Source organism: Scyliorhinus torazame, chromosome 2 (assembly GCF_047496885.1).
Source record: "Scyliorhinus torazame isolate Kashiwa2021f chromosome 2, sScyTor2.1, whole genome shotgun sequence".
NCBI lineage: Eukaryota > Metazoa > Chordata > Chondrichthyes > Carcharhiniformes > Scyliorhinidae > Scyliorhinus > Scyliorhinus torazame.
The window spans coordinates 343,672,404-343,686,131 of NC_092708.1; positions in this window are offsets into that span (position 1 = coordinate 343,672,404).

The following is a 13,728-nucleotide window of genomic DNA, read 5'->3' on the forward strand; positions in this document are numbered from 1 at the left end:
CATGTAACTGTTCAGTCCCGGAGCATGGTTCTGTACCACCAATTTTTCATTGTCGCGTGTGGTCTGGATCCTGACCATTTGATCAGGTGTTAGAGGGCCAAGTCTGTAAGCATTGTGATCATTGTGCAGTTTTCCTCTTAATTGGTGTTCCATGAGTGCACCACTCGCATCTTTTCCGAGTTTGGGCTGCAAAACAGTCTTGGCAGTAGGAGTTGTGCCTGGAAAATTGTTGCTGTGCTGATGAGGACATACCCTGTCTTTGGAATATTTTGTAAACTGAGGAATGCAGCATAGTAATCTGTGTCCCGGGCAAACCTCTCTAGAAGGTGCTTAGCTAAGCCTACCACCCGATTCCACAAACAGGGTGAAGGTGCTGTGCAGTGCCTTAATCATGGTGGCCGAGGTCATGTCGGGACAGGGGACGGCGAATGGGAAGCGGGAGAACTCGTCGATGACGGTTAGAAAGTAGGTATTGCGGTTGGTGTAGGGGAGGGGACCTTTGAAGTCCACACTTAGTCGCTCAAAGGGCACGGAGGCTTTTACGAGGCGAGCCTTGTCTGGCCGGCAGAAGTGCGGTTTGCACTCCGCGCAGATCTGGCATGCCCTGGTCATGGCCTTGACCTCCTTGGTGGAGTAAGGTAGGTTGCGGGATTTGATAAAGTGGGTGAGCCGGGTAACCCCCGGGTGACAGAGGTCATTGTAGATGGCCCGCAGGTGATCCTCCTGCGCGATGGCGCACGTGCCGCGGGACAGGGCATCTGGGGGCTCGTTGAGCTCCCCTGGACGATACTTGATATCGTACGTGTAGGTGGAGAGTTCGATCCTCCACCTCAAAATTTTATCATTTTTAATTTTGCCCCGTTGCGTGTTATCAAACATGAAGGCTACCGACCGTTGGTCGGTAACGAGAGTGAACCTCCTACCGGCTAGGTAGTGCCGCACGGCCTCCACAAAGGCTTGTGCCTCCTTTTCGACTGCAGAGTGCCGAATCTCGGAGGCGGTGATGGTCCGGAAGAAGAAAGCTACTGGCCTGCCTGCCTGGTTGAGGGTAGCAGCCAGTGCGATGTCTGACGTATCGCTCTCTACCTGGAAAGGGGTGGTTTCGTCCACTGCGTGCATAGCGGCCTTGATGATGTCAGCCTTCATACGGCTGAAGGCCGACGGGGCCTCAGCCATCAGGGGAAATGCCGTGGTCTTTATGAGTGGGCGGGCTTTGTCCGCATATTTGGGGACCCACTGGGCGTAGTAGGAGAAAAGTCCCAAGCACCGTTTGAGGGTCTTGAGGCTACGGGGGAGGGGAAGTTCCTTAAAGGGGTGCATGCGGTTGGGGTCGGGATCTAGGCCCCCTTTTTCCACGACATAGCCGAGAATGGCTCGTTGGGTTGTGTGGAAAACGCATTTTTCCTTCTTATAGGTCAGGTTGAGGGCTCGGGCGGTCTGGAGGAACTTTTCAAGGTTCGCGCCATGGTCCTGCTGATCATGCGCGCAGATGGTGACATTGTCCAAGTATGGGTATGTAGCCCGCAAGCCGTACTGGTCCACCATTTGGTCCATCACCCTCTGGAAGGCGGAGACCCCATTTGTGACGCCGAAGGGGACGCTGGAGAAGTGGAAGAGACGGCCGGCTGCTTCGAAAGCAGTATAGGGGCGGTCTTTCGGTCTGATAGGGAGCTGGTGGTAGGCGGATTTGAGACCGACAATGGAAAATACCCGGTATTGAGCGATCCGATTGACCATTTCTGCTATGCGAGGAAGGGGGTATGCATCGAGCTGCGTGAAGCGGTTTATGGTCTGGCTATAGTCCACGACCATCCATTTCATTTCCCCAGACCGTACTACCACCACTTGTGCTCGCCAGGGGCTGTTGCTAGCCTCGATGACCCCCTCTCCCAGTAAACGCTGGACCTCTGACTTGATAAAAGTCAAGTCTTGGGCACTGTACCGCCGGCTCCAGATGGCAACGGGCTTACAGTCGGGAGTGAGGTTCGCGAATAGCGAGCGGGGTGCGACTTTCAGTGTCGCGAGGCTGCATACCGTGAGGGGGGGGCAAGGGTCCGCCGAACTTCAGTGTCAGGCTTCGGTGGCCTCATTGGAAATCCAGTCCGAGCAGCATTGGGGGCGCAGAGGTGAGGGAGGATATAAAGTTTGAAATGAGCGTATTCGGCGTCCTGGATCGAGAGGTCCGCAATACAGTACCCCTTGATTTGGACCGAGTGGGACCCGGAGGCGAGGGCCATGGTTTGGGACGAGGAATGGGTGCGCAAGGAGCAGCGCCTTACCGTTTCTGGGTGGATAAAGCTCTCCGTGCTCCCGGAGTCGAAGAGGCAGGGAGTGTCGCGCCCATTGACCTGGACCTGCATCATGGAATTCCGCAGGTGCTTTTGCCGCATTTGGTCGAGGGTGATCGCTCCCAGTTGCGGGTAGTCCGAGTCCTCAGCCGAGTCGGATTCACAAAATGGCCGCCGCTGGCGGTCGCACGTGTCTGGTCGAGAAGATGGCCGCCCCCATGATTTGCACGAGGCAGATGGCGCGTCAGAAGGGGGCGCGTCTGGTCAGTGCACAGCCGCATTGCGAGGCCTACGGGCCTGAGAGCCTGATTTTCGGGCCTGATGATCTTTTTGTTTCTGGGCCTTGGACCTGGCCAGACCCTCGTGAAATGCCCCCTCTTCCCGCAGTCACTGCAGATGGTGGAGCGGGCTGGGCAGCATGGACGTGGGTGCCTGCCCTGCCCACAGAAATAACACGGTGTGCCCCCGGTCTGGGCGGATCGCCGCGCGGCGCAGGCCCGTAACGTGGCCGAGTCTGGAGAAGTCCGAGGGGGGCTTGCAGGATCCGCGGGGGACGTGCCTAGATTGTGGCGAGCCACTTCCAGCGGGGTGGCGAGCGTTACCGTGTCCTGGAAGTCTTACGCTCCATTTTCGAGGAGTCGCTGCCGGATATAGGTCTAACGGATGCCGGACACGAAAGCGTCTCAGATGTGCAGGTTCATATGGACTTCCCCCGTCACATCCTGATGATTGCAGTTCCTGGCGAGCACGGTGAGCTTTTCCACGAATTCGTCTAGCGTTTCCTCTGCGTGCTGCCGGCAGGTAGAGAGCAGATGCCGGGCATGTACCTCGTTTATGGGTTTGACAAACCGCTTGTGTAGGATCTCGACCGCCTCGTCGTAAATAGTCGTCTTCTCGATTGTGGCGGAGATTCTGTGACTCACCCGGGCGTGGAGTAGGCGCAGCTTGCGTGGCCCTAGGACGGGAGTCTCCGAGGAGTCCACGTAGGCCTCGAAGCAGCGGAGCCAGTACTTAAACATTTCTTTTGCCTCCGGTGTCCATGCTTCCATATTGAGCTTCTCTGGCTTGAGATCTGCGTCCATCCTAACGTAGTTCAGCTTATTAAATTGTAGTACCCTCAATAACGACGCAAGAGAGTACAACGGTAAAGAAGGCTTTAATCAGCTGAGAACTAGCCAGATGCCGAGACGGGTGCTTACTGGGTGCCGCCTACAGAGCGGCGGGCGGCCCCTTATATATGACTCCCTGGTGGGCGGAGCCGAAGGCGTAGTCCCCCAGGGTTCCAAGCCCGGTCTTAATGGGGACATCACCTTACATGATGATAAGGGTACAGTAACACAGTAACCATTCATCACAGTTGCTCTGGCTGAGCTCCAGTTCATTCACTTTACTGATGCTCCTAACCTTGGAGGACTGGGGCTCCAATCAACAAAAAGCTGCTACAATTTCGATTTGCAGCATTTTGCAAAGTGGCTCTATTTTCACTTTTGTTGCAGCATTGCCAAACATGCTGCTCTGATCTGAGGGTAATGGGCATCACAGTTGAAACACAAAGGACTCAAACTTCTCGACGGCCTCTTGGCCTGCTAGATTTAGTAAGGTGTCAGCTTGTATTTTTGGGGATTTATCCAATAACCCGGCATCACCATATATGTGCCACTCCTTTTTAAACTTGGCCCAAGTGTCTGTGAGATTTTCAACGAACATGAGTGAGTCAATGCGGCAAAATCCTTGTGCCATTATGTCAGCTCCTGACACCATGTAGAAGTGCAATTCCCAAAGGCTGGTGACCAAGGACTTGTAATAAACAATACTTTATTTACTAGCTGAGCTACTACTCCATGCTTGTACTCTGCTTATGTTCAGGGTAGAACCTCTGTGCTTCTGTCACATGACCTCTTGAGTAACCACATCATCAGGTAACCACTCCGTATACAATAAATGAGCCGAGGAGTTAAAATACCTGGACCTGAAGCTTGGGTTGCTTGCACCACCTGCACAATGTGAGCAAACGCTCTAAATGGCGCCTCAATGGAACCTTAATTGAACAGATTTGCTGCCTTGCAGTGAGCAGCCAATTCATGTGCTGGGCCACCCCCAGAAAGAGGGCTGTCTGCATTCGGTTTCCTGCTATTTTCTCCAGCACCTCTACCTCTACTCTTGCCAACCAAGGGTAAGGTAAATTCTCCCCGATGAGTAAGTCTATTTTCTTTATTGCTAAAACTGTGACAGAGATATTTCAAGACCCAGGAAGCATAGTAAATAAAAAGTTTTACAAGTACCAGCAGCGTGTTCCAAGTGCTAATTGTATGGGGCAGACTTTTCAGTTGGGAGCTGAATGTGTGTGCCACTTCAAGAGCCAAATCAGTTAGGAGGTCCAAGCCAACTTCCAGGTGCAGGCTTCATAAGCATTTTCCAGAAATGCAACAGGCCCCAAACGGGAATTTTCATTGTCTGCCTAGGCGGGCCCAATCAAAATCTCTCAAAGAAACTGAAAAGTATTCTGTTGAGGGATCTCTCCAATAACCCCTTTCATAATGGATGGTGAGGCGTGTTGATTGCATAGCCGCTTGTTTAGAGGGTGAGTGTTGTGTGTGCAGTTAAAGACCTGCCTGAAAGTTGATTTGGGCTTGCAAATGGGTACACCGGGTCCCACCAGATTTTCAGCTGCCAACTGTACAAACCAGTGATGAACAGTTAATAGTACAGTTTAAGTATCCTTTATTCGAAACCCATGGGGCCAATTGCATTTTATATTTCTGTTTTCAGATACCACATATGAACTTGTATTACAATAGCCGAAGCCGAGGTTAGTTGTAGACTAAAGTAAATAAAATGACTTAAAAAGTAAGATGCATCAGTTAATAATAAATACTGGGTGCATGTAATAAGTTTATTTTTGACATGATCACCATAAAAATTGCAAGGTGAGCAGTGCAGACAAACAACTAGACTTGCTATGCAGTAAATTGATGAGATTAAAAGAAATTACATGTTTTGGAATTTACGAGTGCAGGATTCTGGACCTGTATCTGAGTCTGTTAATGTTCCAATCTGTTTCTCCATTGTACAACTCTGAAATGAAAGACAGATACACACATACGAGCAGCACCTTTATATAATTTAATGTCAGGAACAAATATTCTGAGTCATGATGTATGTAGTTAATTCCATAAATTATTTTGTGATTTCTCCTGTTTCTGTTTCATTTCCTTTATTCGCTCAACTACACATATGGAGCTACACATATGGAGGTTTTTTGGTTACAGCTGTGAGTGTAGTTAGCTGTCCCATGTTTTCGCACATCAAAACTGATTGAAAGATTTAACAAGGGTTTAGACAAACACTAACAATAAATACATGCAATGAAATTCTCCACCTGCAACTTCACACAATGCTTTTGCATTTACACACAGCTGTTAATAATTGTACAGCTTGCCTTCAGAAAACCAAGTTCTCAGCACTATATGTGAGTTCCAAATCCATTTTATGCAAGTTAGTAACCTTTTATTTTTGGAATGTTGGATCACTGAGACAATTAATCCAAATTATATGGTTTTCAATATCAGAGAAAAAACAGAAATATTTTTATTTATATATTTTATTCTTTCATGTGATGTAAGCATTGCTAGCACAGCCAGTGTTTATTGTCCATCCCTAATTGTCCTTGTGATGGTTGTGGTGAACCATCTTCTGAAACCGATTCAGTCCATGTGATATATTACCATGTCTGCCAAAATGCTGTTCCAATAATCTTTATTGTCACAATTAGCCTTACAATAACACTGCAATGAAGTTACTGTGAAAAGCCTCTAGTCGCCACATTCCGGCGCCTGGGAGAATTCACAGTGTCCAAATTACCTAACAGCAAGTCTTTCGAGATTTGTGGGAGGAAACCAGAGCACCTGGAGGAAACCCACGCAGACACGGGGAGAACGTGCAGACTCCGCACAGAGTGACCCAAGCCGGGAGTTGAACCTGGAACCCTGGAGCTGTGAAGCCAAAGTGCTAACCACAATGCTACCATGCTGGGAGCTCCACGATTTTGATCCAGCAACTGAAGAAATGGTAATATAGTTCCAAGTCAGGATAGTGTGAGATTTGGACACTTGCAATTGATTGCGTTCTCATGTATTTCCTGCCTTTATTCTCACTAGTAGAAGTTATGGGTTTGGAAGCTGCTGTTAATACTGGGAATTCAGTGACATAAATATCAAGGGGTGTGTAGGTGGTAAGATTCCCTCTTGTTGGAGATGGTAATTGCCTGGCACTTGGTGTTTATGACACTTGCCATTTATTAGTCCCAGCCAGAATGCGGTCTAGTCTTGCTGCATGCAGGCACAGACTGTTTCATTATATGAGGAGTTTCAAATGGTACTGAATCTTTAGGGTAGTGTCCTATGCCCAACCTGCTTCACAAATTACTTTCCCTTGACCATAAAGGTAACCTGGATGCAGGAAGACATGCACAACATTCAGACTTGGTCTGATAAGTGGCTAGTGACATTCAAGTGTCAGGCAATGACCATCTCCAACAAGTGAGCAACCAGCCATCTCCCCTTGATATTTTATGCAATACCATTGCTGAAACCCCACCATCAACATATTGGGTTACTATTTTTTTTAATAATATATTTTATTCAACTTTTTCGGCCAAACAAAACAGTACAAAGGTTTTTCCCCTTTTTACAACAGCAAAACAATATAAATAACCGTGACCGTATTTTGACAAATAAATAAATAATATATAAACTAAATGGCAACTGCCATAACAAAAATAATAACTCTCCCAAATAATAAAATCAGCAATTCAATATACATAACCAAGTACCAATATCTTTACAAAAACACCCCTGAGGACCCACCTGGGCCCTCCCCACCCCACCCCCACCCCCCCTCTCCCCCCTGGGTTGCTGCTGTTACCTTCCCATTTCCTTTATCGTTCTGCGAGGTAGTTGATGAACGGTTGCCACCGCCTGGTGAACCCCTGAGCCGAACCCCTTAGTGCAAACTTTATCCGTTCCAGTTTTATAAACCCTGCCATGTCGTTTATCCAGGTCTCAACGCCCGGAGGCTTGGCTTCCTTCCACATAAGCAGTATCCTTCGCCGGGCTACTAGGGACGCAAAGTACAAAACATCAGCCTCTCTCGCCTCCTGCACTCCCGGCTCTTCTGCAACCCCGAATATAGCCAGCCCCCAGCCTTGCTCGACCCGGACCCCCACCACCTTTGAAAGCACCTTCGCCACCCCCACCCAGAACCCCTGCAGTGCCGGGCATGACCAAAACATGTGGGTGTGGTTTGCTGGGCTTCTCGAGCATCTCCCACACCTATCCTCTACCCCGAAAAATTTACTGAGCCTTGCTCCGGTCATATGTGCCCTGTGCAGAACCTTAAATTGTATCAGGCTAAGCCTGGCGCACGAGGACGAAGAGTTTACCCTACGTAGGGCATCTGCCCACAGCCCCTCTTCAATCTCTTCCCCCAGCTCTTCCTCCCATTTTCCCTTCAGCTCATCCACCATGTTCTCCCCTCATCTCTCATTTCCCTGTATATATCTGACACCCTACCATCCCCCACCCATGTCCCTGAGACCACTCTATCCTGAATCTCCTGCGTCGGGAGCTGCGGGAATTCCCTCACCTGTTGCCTCGCAAAAGCCCTCAGTTGCATGTATCGAAATTCATTCCCTTGGGGCAACCCATATTTTTCTGTCAGCGCTCCCAGACTCGCAAACGTCCCGTCCAGGAACAGATCCCTCAGTTGCACAATCCCAGCTCTCTGCCATGCTCCAAATCCCCCATCTATTCTCCCCGGGACAAACCTATGATTATTTCTTATCGGGGACCGCACCGAGGCTCCCGTCATTCCCCTATGCTGTCTCCACTGCCCCAAAATTTTCAGTGTTGCCACCACCACTGGACTTGTGGTGTATTTCTTCGGGGAGAACGGCAGCGGTGCCGTCACCAGTGCTTGTAGGCTGGTTCCTTTGCAGGACGCCATCTCCAATCTCTTCCACGCCGCTCCCTCCCCTTCTCCCATCCACTTACACACCATTGAAATATTGGCGGCCCAATAGTGCTCACTTAAGCTCGGTAGTGCCAGTCCCCCCCCCCCCTCTCCCTGCTACGCTGCAAGAACCCCCTCCTCACTCTCGGGGTCTTCCCAGCCCACACAAAACTCATGACGCTTTTCTCGATCTTCTTGAAAAAAGCCTTCGTGACCATCACCGGGAGGCACTGAAACACAAAAAGGAACCTCAGGAGGACTACCATTTTGACCGCCTGCACCCTCCCCACCAGTGACAGGGGCACCATGTCCCATCTCTTAAAATCCTCCTCCATCTGTTCCACCAAATTAAGCCTATGTAAGGTTCCCCAACTCCTGGCTATCTGGATCCCCAAGTACCGGAAATCCCTTGTTACCCTCCTCAGCGGTAAATCCTCTATTCCCCTACTCTGCTCCCCCGGATGTACCACAAACAATTCACTCTTCCCCATGTTCAATTTGTACCCCGAGAATTCCCCAAACTCCCCGAGCGTCTGCATTATCTCAGGCATCCCCTCCACCGGGTCCGCAACATACAACAGTAAATCATCTGCATACAATGATACCCGGTGTTCTTCTCCTCCCCTGAGTACTCCCCTCCACTTCCTGGAGCCCCTCAGTGCTATGGCCAGGGGCTCAATTACCAATGCAAACAGTAACGGAGACAGGGGACACCCCTACCTCGTCCCTCTATAAAGACGGAAGTAGTCAGACCTCTGCCTGTTCGTGATCACACTTGCCACCGGGGCCCTATATAGCAGCTGTACCCATCCAATGAACCCTTCACCAAAACCAAATCTCCTCAACACTTCCCACAGGTAGTCCCACTCCACCCTGTCAAATGCTTTCTCGGCATCCATCGCCACCACTATCTCCGCCTCCCCCTCTGGTGGGGGCATCATCATCACCCATAGCAGCCTCCGTATGTTCGTGTTCAGCTGTCTCCCCTTAACGAACCCAGTTTGATCCTCATGGACCACCCCCGGGACACAATCCTCTATCCTCGTCGCCATTACCTTAGCCAGGAGCTTAGCCTCTACATTCAAAAGGGAAATGGGCCTGTAGGACCCACACTGCAGCGGGTCTTTATCCTTCTTCAAAAGTAACGATATTGTCGCCTCCGACATAGTCGGGGGCAACTTCCCCCTTTCCCTGGCCTCATTAAAGGTTCTCGTCAAGAGCGGGGCCAGTAGGTCTATATATTTCCTATAAAATTCCACCGGGAACCCATCCGGTCCCGGGGCCATCTCTCCCTCCTCATCCCTCACTCCACCTATCTCCCTCGCCGCTCCCCTCTTCCTCAATTGTTGGGCCAGTAACCGACTCGCCTTCTCTCCATACTCATACTGCACTCCCTGTGCCCTCCTCCACTGTGCCTCTGCCTTACCGTGGTCAGCAGGTCAAATTCCACATGTAACCTTTGTCTTTCCCTGTACAGTCCCTCCTCCGGTGCCTCTGCATATTGCCTGTCCACCCTCAGAAGTTCTCTCAGCAATCGCTCCCTTTCTTTACTCTCTTGCTTCCCTTTATGTGCCCTTATGGATATCAGTTCCCCTCTGACCACCGCCTTCAATGCCTCCCAGACCACTCCCACCTGAACCTCTCCATTGTCATTAAGCTCCAAGTACCTTTCGATACACCCCCTCACCCTTAGACATATCCCCTCATCCGCCAACAGGCCCATATCCATTCTCCAGAGTGGGTGCTGTTCCTTTTCCTCTCCTACCTCCAGATCTACCCAGTGTGGAGCGTGGTCCGAGATGGCAATGGCCGTGTACTCCGTCCCTGTCACCTTCGGAATCAGTGCCCTTCCCAGGACAAAAAAGTCTATCCGTGAATATACCTTGTGAACATGGGAGAAGAATGAGAACTCCTTACTCCTCGGTCTGATAAATCTCCAAGGATCTACTCCTCACATCTGCTCCATGAAGTCCTTAAGCACCTTGGCCGCTGCCGGCCTCCTCCCGGTCCTGGACCTCGACCGGTCCAGCCCTGGATCAAGCACTGTATTGAAATCTCCCCCCATTATCAACTTTCCCGCCTCCAGGTCCGGGATACGCCCCAACATACGCCTCATGAAGTTTGCATCATCCCAGTTCGGGGCGTATACGTTCACCAGAACCACCGCCTCCCCTTGCAGTCTGCCACTCACCATCACGTATCTACCCCCACTGTCCGCCGCTATGGTCTTTGCCTCAAACAGTACCCGTTTCCCCGCTAAAATAGCCACCCCCCTATTCTTCGCATCCAAACCCGAATGAAACACCTGTCCCACCCATCCTTTACGTAGTCTGACCTGATCTGTCAATTTCAGGTGCGTCTCCTGCAACATAACCACATCTGCCTTTAATTTCTTTAGGTGTGCGAGTACCCGTGCCCTTTTAATCGGCCCATTCAGCCCTCTCACGTTCCACATGATTAACCGGGTTGGGGGGCTCTTTACCCCTCTTTACCCCTACCCACCGGCGCCCACAGTTCCTCATACTCCACCCCCCCCCCCAAACGAGGGGAAGAGAGAAAATTTACAGGATTAAAGAGTTAACAATTGAAAAATCATCCCCCCCCCCTTCCTCGTCCCACATAGTCACTCCACCACTTTGCCCCAGAAGCTCTTTCTCTCGCCAGACTATTCCAGCTTCTCGTCCACTATGAATGTCCACGCCTCTTCTGCCATCTCAAAGTAGTGGTGCTTCCCTTGGTATGTGACCCACAGTCTCGCCGGTTGCAGCATTCCAAATTTCACCTTCTTTTTGTGACGCACCGCCTTAGCCCGATTGAAACTTGCCCTCCTTCTCGCCACCTCCGCACTCCAATCCTGGTATACGCGGATCACCGCGTTCTCCCACCTGCAGCTCCGAGTTTTCTTCGCCCATCTTAGGACCATCTCTCTGTCATTATAGCGGTGAAACCTCACCACTATGGCTCGAGGTATTTCTCCTGCCCTTGGTCTTCGCGCCATAACTCGATAAGCTCCCTCCACCTCCAAAGGGCCCGTCGGGGCCTCCGATCCCATTAGCGAGTGAAGCATCGTGCTCACATATGCCCCGACGTCCGCCCCCTCTGTGCCCTCGGGAAGACCTAAGACTCTTAGATTCTTCCTCCTCGAATTATTCTCCAGGGTTTCCAACCTCTCCACACATCTCTTGTGCTGCGCCTCGTGCATCTCTGTCTTCACCACCAGGCCCTGAATTTCATCTTCATTTTCAGCAGCCTTTGCCTTCACGACCCGAAGCTCCAGCTCCTGGGTCCTCTGCGCCTCCTTTAACCCTTCAATCGCCTGTAGCATCGGGGCCAACACTCCTTCTTCAGCTCTTCCACACAGCGCCGCAGGAACTCTTGTTGCTCCGGGCCCCATATCGAACTGCCACCTTCTGACGCCATCTTGCTTCGAGCTTCCCTTCCTTGCCGCTGCTCCGAAGGATCTACTGCAATCCTGCCTCTATCCTCTCCTTTGTCCATCAATGTCCGGGGGGATTCCCTTCTATTTCACTGCACAGTGATTTTGGCCGTTTAAAATTGCCGTTGGGGCTCTTATCAAGAGCCCAAAAGTCCGTTCCAACGGGAGCTGCCAAAACGTGCGGCTTAGCTGGTCATCACCGCACCCAGAAGTCTATTGGGTTACTATTGACCAGCCATATAAATACTATTTCTACAACGGTAGATCAGAGATTAGGAATTCTGTGGCAAATAGCTCACTTCACACTCCCCAAAGCCTCTATCATCTACAAAGCACAAGTGTGATGGATACTCCACTTGCCAGGATGAGTTACAACAGCTCCAACACCACTGAAGAAGCCCAACTTGTGGGCAGCTCGGTGGTACAGTGGTTAGCACTGCTACCTCTACGTGCCAAGGTCCCAGTTCGATCCCGGCTCTGGGTCACTGTCCGTGTGGAGTTTGCACATTCTCCCCATGTTTGCGTGGGTTTCACCCTCACAACCCAAAAATGTGCAGGGTAGGTAGATTGGCCACGCTTAATTGTCCCTTAATTGGAAAAAATGAATTGGGTACTCTAAATTTTTTTTTTAAAAGAAGCCCAACAACATCCAAGGTAAAATAATCCATGAGTGGTTTTTCATTCAGCACCTTAAACATTCACTTTCTCAATCTTTCTTGCACAGTGCCAGCCATGTGCATCAACTGTAAGCTGCACTCCAGCAACTTACCAAGCATCCTTAGACAGTGAGCTTTGAACCTACAACCTCTTCCACCCAAAAGGACAAGGGTATCATGCACAAGGGAATATCATCACCCTGTAATTTTTTTTTCTTCCCAAGTTAAATACCATCCCAATTTGGAACTACATCATTGTTCCTTCACTGTCACTGGATCAAAGTTCTGGAATTCCCTCCCTAACAGCATTATGGGCGTATGTGCACCATGTGGACTACATTGATTTATAAAGGCTTTTCACCACCACCTTCTCAACGTTAGTTAGAGATGGGTAACAAACTCTGGTCGTGCCAAGAATTAATAATAATAAAAGAACAAGGCGCATCCCCAGCCACCTGAAGACTATGGTGAAAGATTGCCCAGGTATGACCTGTCGACAAAAAGGACGAATCCCATCCAACCAATTACTGCCTCATCAGTCTACTTTCAATCAACATTGGTTCAGCCAGGCTGCTTGGCCTCAGACCTCATTACAGGAGAGAGTGAAAGATAGAGGTGGATGATTTGGAACAAGGTGTGAATCTGGAACAGTCTCACTGTTCACAACTTCCCACATATCACAGGCATGACATACAGCCTGCATTGTCATCGGTAATATATATTTATTAGTTAGCAGTAATTTATATCTCAAACTAATCAAAGCACTTGATTAGTCAATTATTAATTAGCTGATTAATTAGTTGCATTTCAAGTTTTGTAATTGGCTCTACCTTTAAAATATAATCAATAATTATTTAATGCAAATTGGAACCCTATAATATTGGTTTCCTCTAAGTAGTCTATTTTACCCCATTAATTTATTTAGGCCTCTAAGATCTGAAACCATCAGTTTCACTTATTCATAAAAAATAGACAATTGGGCATGATTATAAACATCACATCTTTCCAGAGTACTAGCAAACTAAACTAGAGTTATCTCCAAATTAGATTTTAAACTTAACATAAATCCTTTGATTCTTAAGTTACTGACAATTAACCTCACATCTGCTTGCCTAGCTTTAGCCTGCAGAATCCTAATTACGTTATCTAAAACAAATTGGCTTCTATTACTGAACGCATTTTTCATAATACAAAAATATTAACGCCGACCTCAAATGAAATTCCTGTATCTCAATCTACTCTTGTTCCAAGAAGCTTGATTTTTGCTTCCTTGCCAAATACTTTTTCCTCAACTGTCAACAATTTCTATTAAACCAAAGTCTTCCCAAAACTGCAATGT